The 7,541-nt window shown below is 43.8% G+C and overlaps 1 non-coding gene across 1 annotated transcript; it reads left to right on the plus strand.

Annotated features, from left to right (window-relative positions):
• The first annotated feature begins 6,873 nt into the window (after window positions 1–6,873).
• TRNAV-AAC (transfer RNA valine (anticodon AAC)) lies at window positions 6,874–6,946 on the plus strand. The gene has a single exon. It is a non-coding gene; the product is annotated as a tRNA-Val (tRNA).
• The last annotated feature ends 595 nt before the right edge of the window (window positions 6,947–7,541 follow it).

The following is a 7,541-nucleotide window of genomic DNA, read 5'->3' on the forward strand; positions in this document are numbered from 1 at the left end:
AGGAAGAAGAGCATTATTTCTCTCTGAACTTCCAGCCTTTGATCTTACCACTGGCAATGCCACAACAGACCAGAGGGAAGGGTTTGACTGAACAGGCTTAAACTAGTAGTAGGCCGGTATTATAAAGACCAGGCACTGATGATTAACTACTCAGCTAACTTCCCTTCCATTCATGCAGGTGGTGAGTAAATCAGATCTGTTATTTGCCTATGACTGTTGCAGGTGAAAGTTTTGGGGAACCGTTTGAAAAAGAATCAGAGTATCCCCGGTGTCTGCTTAGACCTCTGGCAGGATTGATTAAGGAATGGTTTTTGCCAGTGGTGGTTGCAAGTGCATTTCAGACTGGAGTTTATCTATTTTAAATGGATTCTAGTTATTCCCTGGGATGTGTGCTCTGCCAGTGACATGTACAATAGATCACTGGGCCAGTATCAACCCGGGGAATGGGCCATTAATTCAAGGTCTCTTTCAGAGAGCCGCCTTTGCTCCACTTCCTCCACGGCTGCACTGAGACATTAACTTTGTCCTGGCTGCTGATGAATTGGGCATGATGTATGCCATGTTACGTCTACTTTGTAATGAGATCATAGCAACGATCATACAGGGTTATGAATAAGTAACTGAGAATGGGCCACAAAGACACAGTGAAATGGAGGGAAAAGAAGGAGCAGAAAACCTATTTTTAGCATCCAATCTGTTCAAGAGAGGGCATATCTGAGCTATTGAGCACCTTTTCCCAACTTCGGAGAATCAACTCCATGTGTTTTGAGTCTTAGGCAGATTTGGATGGGGAGGAGGATGTGGCTGAGGGGGAGTTGCTCTCTAGGGCGTCATTCCCTAGTAAAAGGATTTTCTTGTCACACCAGTGTTGATCCTACAAATTTTATTTGCATGGACTCAACCTCTGGCCCTTCAAACCTCCCAAAGGAGCCGGAATGGGATGGGCCAGCACGGTAGGCAATTTAAAGTCTGTGCAATGTTTCCCTTGTGGAGCAAAGAACATCCACAGGTTGGGAGTCCCACATCCTCTCCCTGCTAGGGTGGCTTCTCTACCCCCTCAGCTCCCCAATTGTAGATACCTCAACTTTCCAGTGTTTTTTTCAAAGTATCTTGCCTTCCCCTTTTCATAGACATGCCCCTCCCAAGAGGACAATTTCTGGCCCTATATCTGCATGTTACTGTAGATTTCTTGCCCATGACCTGAAAAATTTTAGACACTCATGGAGGTAATAACGCAATGTTTGTTATGGAAACTGGGAATATGCTGTCTGCTTGGCTTCCAACTTGCTTCCCTAAATAACAGGATAGTTGTCTTATGTCTGCCAATAATTTGCGAAAGGGATGAGATAATGAATCTGTCATTTACATAGTAACTTTTTTGGCTGAGTAAAAAATTCTGATGTGAGATGTAGAGCAGCTGGTGACCAACAAACATTAATTACTGGGATCTCTCTGGTTTTAGGCTTGGATATGCCTAGAGGTTTATGCCATTGATGTTTTAATTAAAAAGGCTGCATTGGGAAAGTAGACTCAATGGTGACCCAGACAAGCTTGTTATTGTGCAGAATGTGGTTTGTACTGCAATACACTTACACTAGAAGGCAGTTTTAATATCCTAGAATCATAGAATATCAGGGTTGGAAGGGACCTCAGGAGGTCATCTAGTCCAACCCCCTGCTCAAAGCAGGGCCAATCCCCAATTTTTGCCCCCTCAAGGATTGAACTCACAACCCTGGATTTAGCAGGCCAATGCTTGAACCACTGAGCTATGCCTCCCCCACTGTGTCCATGCTGCTAGTTACCAAACATGCTTATTTTTTATGGTAACTGGCATTATTTGCACATCAGGTCTTTGTATTACTAAATATGACATGGGCAGTAAAATTGGTTTTGATAAGTTTATGACCCTGAGGCTGTACAGACTGGCTTGAGCAGTGGTTTTACTTTTAGCCAATTTGAGTGCACCGATGTAAAAGTCAAAATCTGCTCATGCTCTAAAGCACAGCTGACTCCTTGTTTGATTTGGCCTTGCTGGAAGAGCATAAAAACAATGTTTCTTAAAAAAACAAAAACCATCCCACTTTATTTTGGAGTTCTCCATCAAAGTTTGTTTTTTCTTATAATTGATACAAATAGGACATAACTCAGGTCCGGATCTTCAAGAGAGCTCAGCTGCTAACTAGGCACCTGAATGACAGGGCCAGATTTTTGTAAATGCTCCAGCCACTTCATTGAGGTGCAGAAGTGGAGCAGAGCTCTTTCGTAAACCTGATCCTAAAAATATATCTGAGCACAGTGCATTTTGGTACAGTTTGGGAGATCCAACATTCCCTCATTACTGTGCAGCCACTAGTTCTCGAGGTTTTCTAATTTCTCACCTCAAAAATTAATCTCTCTTTAGTTAAAATAGCAACAGTTTCCAACTGCTTTGTTCTGTTTTTGTCACCTGTTCTCTCTTCTCCTTCCCCTGTGTGACTGTTTATCTTCTTTGCCTCCGCTTGAAGCAATTTATTCTTCCATCCATCCATTTTCTCCTACCCCGATGTCTTTATTTCCCTGACAGATTGCTTTATGAATGTCATATATTGAAGGAACTCTGTCATCTGCAGTCTCCTGTGTTGGGAAGTGTGTTGTATCAAATCAGCACAAGGCAATTTAGTATAGGAAAACTGGATGGTAACTGCCAATCTCCACATCCTTTCATCATGTTCATTATCTATAGCTGCTACTACTAAACACTAAGGTTTTTTTTGTTTAAATTAATGTAAACTCAGGTTGCCAAATTAACTCATTTAAAGTGCATGGTGACTATGTAAAAATGGTACTTTCCTCACCAGATCTGCTCCTAGTGTCTATTCGGAGTCCTAGCATTTTAGTGACAAAAATAAGTTTTCATAGAATCATAGAATATTAGGGTTGGAAGAGACCGCAGGAGGTCCAATCCCCTGCTCAAAGCAGGACCAACACCAACTAAATCATCCCAGCCAGGGCTTTGTCAAGCCAGGCCTTAAAAACCTCTAAGGATGGAGATTCCACCCCCTCCCTAGGTGACGCATCCCAGTGCTTTACCACCCTCCTGGTGAAATAGTGTTTCCTAATATCCAGCCTAGACCTCCCCGCACTGCAACTTGAGACCATTGATTCTTGTTCTGTAATCTGCCAACACTGAGAACAGCCTAGCTCCATCCTCTTTGGAACCCCCCTTCAGGTAGTTGAAGGCTGCTATCAAATCCCCCCTCACTCTTCTCTTCTGCAGACTAAATAACCGCAGTTCTCTCAGCCTCTCCTCGTAAGTCATGTGCCCCAGCCCCCTAATCATTTTTGTTGCCCTCCGCTGGAGTCTTTCCAATTTGTCCACATCCTTTCTGTAGTGGGGGAACCAAAACTGGACACAGTACTCCAGGTGTGGCCTCACCAGTGCCGAATAGAATTTTACTGCTTTTTATTCCTGTCAGCTTTGTAGGATTGTACTTTGACATTTACAGTTGCCTGGATTTGTATCTCTTTATCGCATACACACTACTGCTACATAATCTTGTTTTGTACATCTTTAGTTGAACCAAATTTATTCAGCCTTTGATCCCTTATACAAGATTCACACACCGATCACATTTTTGATCAGTATATACAGGAGATGCACATTATTATTATTTGACACATGCAAGAGCTCAAAAAGGGCTGAATGGATATTGCTGAAACTTGTCCAGAAAAATTTACCTCTGGGCGGAGACCAAGAATGGAAAATTTCAGCCTAAAAAGACTATGCTTGAGACAAATACAAATAATTTAATAAGTGAGGTTATACTGGAAACTGCCTTCCAACCTTAGCTGGAGTAGTCACTTCTGCTGTAGTTCATGCTGTGTTTTGTGAGAGGAGAAGGGCTTGCCAGTAGCCCCAAAGCTGTAAACATTTTTGTCCAGAAGTCGGATGCGTAAAACTACATTTTCCACAGAATCCATGCCAAACGACTAATCTTAGACTCTTTCAGGCATTTCAGCACGTCTGGTGAATGGTTACTGTCAGGGTTCCTTCCCCACTCTGAACTCTGGGGTACAGATGTGGGGACCTGCATGAAAGACCCCCTCAGCTTATTCTTACCAGCTTAGGTTAAAAACTTCCCCAAGGTACAAACTTTGCCTTGTCCTTGAACAGTATACTGCCACCACCAAGCATTTTAAACAAAGAACAGGGAAAGAGACCACTTGGAGACGTCTTCCCCCCAAAATATCCCCCCAAGCCCTACATACCCCCTTTCCTGGGGAGGCTTGAGAATAATATCCTAACCAATTGGTTACAAAATCATCAAAGACCCAAACCCCTGGATCTTGGAACAATGGAAAAATCAGCCAGGTTCTTAAAAGAAGGATTTTATTAAAAAAAAAAAAAGAAAGCTAAAAATTATCTCTGTAAAATCAGGATGGAAAATACTTTACAGGGTATCCAGATTCAAAACACAAAGGATCTGCCTCTGGGCAAAACCTTAAAGTTTCAGAAATCAGGAATAAACCTCCCTCTTAACACAGGGAAAAGTCACATAAAGCAAAAGATAAACTAATCTGCCTTGCCTGGCTTACCTATACTGGTTGCAGTATTGGAGACTTGGATTAGGATGGGTTGGAGAAGATGGATTTCTGTCTGGCCTCTGTCAGTCCCAAGAGAGAACAACCAAGTAAACAAAGAGCACAAAACAAAAGCCTTCCCCCACCCCCAAGATTTGAAAGTATATTGTCCCCTTATTGGTCCTTTGGGTCAGGTGCCAGGCAGGTTAGCTGAGCGTCTTAACCCTTTAGAGGTAGCAGGATGTTGCCTCTGGCCAGGAGGGATTTTATAGCACTGTATACAGAAAGGTGGTTACCCTTCCCTTTATATTTATGACAGTTACTCTCTAGCCATCCCTAACGGGTTTTGGGGAACCAAATATTTTGAACATTAAAGCAAGGTTCATGTTATGCAGAGGGAGTGTCTAATGCATTTCAGTAGAGTTACTAGCCAGGATGCAGTGGTTTTATACCTAGGATAGCTTTATAAAGAAAGAGCATTGCATGTATATTTAAAGGCAGAGTTGTAGGTAAATTATATACCATTTGATCTCTTCTTTAGAGGTTACTAAAGGGTTGGGCTGAAAGGAAGATTTCTTTTTCAGCATTGAGTGAATTAGACCATGACTACACATACACTGTACCGATGCAGCTATGCCGCTGCAGCGTGTGTGGTGAAGACGCTCTCCCATCAGCAGAGCGCTCGCCCATCGGCATAATAAAGCCGCCTCCGCGAGTGGCAGAAGCTATGTTGGCAGGAGAAGCTCTCCCGCCATCATAGTACTGTGCACATGAGCTCTTATGCTGGTGAAACTTATTTCCCTCAGGGAGGTGATTTCTTCACCCCTCCCACCCCCCGAGTGACATAAATTATGTTGGCATAAGCTGTAGTGTAGACATAGCCTTAGTTAATTCATTAACTTCAGGTTTTCTTTTCCATGTAAGGCCAGGGCTACATCTAAAACATAGGTCTCTGGGGATGTGAAAAATTCACATCCCTGAGAGTGGCAGTGAAGCTGACCTAACCCCCAGGGTAGACCCTGCTAGGTCGAGAGAAGAACATCCCCTCTGGGGGGGGCGGATTTACTACAGTGATTGGAAAAAAAACCCTTCCATCACAGTAGCAAGTGTCTAAGCTACTGAGGTGTAGCTGCAGCTGTGCCACTGTAGCACTTGTAAACATACCCAAAGTGATGACCCGTTATACTCCATAAGCTAACCAGACTGTAAGCTGTAGTAAGCCGCTTCTCAGATAAGTATCAAACTACTTCCAGTAAAAAAGAGCTTGCAACAGCCTGGATGAGCCTGATGAAGGGGAAGGGAACTTGGGTAAGTGTGTTTATATTTAAAGATGGCACCCAGCCCATCCCCAAGTGGCCATGACACAGGTACCCACTTTTAATTGTTTTACTTGTATGAGAAGAGGTAGAAGTAAAACAAATAGAGGTAGAGTTGGCATCTGCTTTTCATTCCCCAGGTTGGTGGGGGGCATGCAGAGCACTTTGTTTATGTATGTTGGGATGTCCCTTGTATCCTCCTGAGAGATCTCGAGGAAAATTTCATGGAGGTACTCTACAATCCTCTCCCAAAGGTCTCTAGGGATGGCTGCTTTATTTCTTCCTCTCTGCAATGAGTTCGGCTGGCACCATTGCAATAAACCGGCTAGTGGCATAAAGGTCTGGGAGAGTTCAGGATGCCCATAGCAGCTGTGCTCTCTGTGCCTTTGTTATTCTCAGGAGTGAGATATTATCAGGACACAACAGGGAGCTATAAACATTGGGATATTTTTTTCTCTCTGACATCCAATCTGGTAAGTAAACACCACCAGCATCCCTTCAATCTATCAAAAGCACATTCAACTGTCATCCTGCACGTGCTGAGCCAGAAGTGCTGTCAAGATGGCCAGCATATGGCTTCATGAGCCATGGGTGGGCTAGGTCCCCCAGAATCACTATTGTCATTTAGTATTCCCCAAGTCAGGAAAGACTTTCCCTGTTTGCCACTTTCTGGATAGCCCTGTGTTCTTAATGATGTGACTGTCATGCATCTTCCCTGACCAGCTCATACTGATATTGGCGAAGTGTCCCCAGTGATCCACCAACACTTGCATAACCATAGAAAAGTAGCCCTTTCTGTTAAGGTACTTGGTGGCAAGGTGCCAAAATAGGGGTATGTGTGCCCTCTGTCACCTTGCTGCAATTCAGGAACTCCATTGCTGGAAGTCCATCCACTATGTCCTGCATGTTGCTCGGAGTCACAGTCTTGCATAGCAGGAGACAATTAATGGCCCTACACACTTGAATGACAACAGCCCACACTGGGGATTTTCTGTGGGTTTCTGTAGTGTAGTGGTTATCATGTTCGCCTAACACATGAAAAGACCCTGGTTCGAAACCAGGCAGAAACACATGCCATGGCTTTTGCCAAGATGGTCAAGGATACAACCCCATGCTCCTGGTGTCCCTAATCCTCCAACTGCTAGAAGCTGAGAATGGATGACAGGAAATGGATCACTCAGAATTTCCCTGTTCTGTTCATTCCTCTGAAGCATCTGGCACTGGCCATTGTCGCTAGATGGGCCATTGGTCTGACCCCGTATGGCCGTTCTTATGCTCATATGGATTTTCCAGCTACCAAATGATTCCTTGCTGGCTGGTAGCAATCCAGTGTTTCAAATTTCCAGAGAGCGATCGCTACTTGCTTCTCCACTGTCAATGCAGTTCTCATTCTGGTGTCCATGCACTGGAGGGCTGCAGTGAGCTCGGCACACAGATCCAGGATTCTAGCCTTTCAAATCCAAAAATTATGCAGCCACTGCTCATCATCCCAACCCTGCATTATGATACAATCCCACCAGTCAGTGCTCATTTCTCAGGCTCAGAAACAGCGCTCCACTATCTGCAGCTGTTATGTGAATGCCACCAACAATCTTTAAATTGCTGGGGGACATAGTGAAAAAACAAATTGTCCTCCAAGAAATCATCATCCATTTTAAATGTTAT

The sequence above is a fragment of the Natator depressus genome, chromosome 10, assembly GCF_965152275.1.
Source record: "Natator depressus isolate rNatDep1 chromosome 10, rNatDep2.hap1, whole genome shotgun sequence".
NCBI lineage: Eukaryota > Metazoa > Chordata > Testudines > Cheloniidae > Natator > Natator depressus.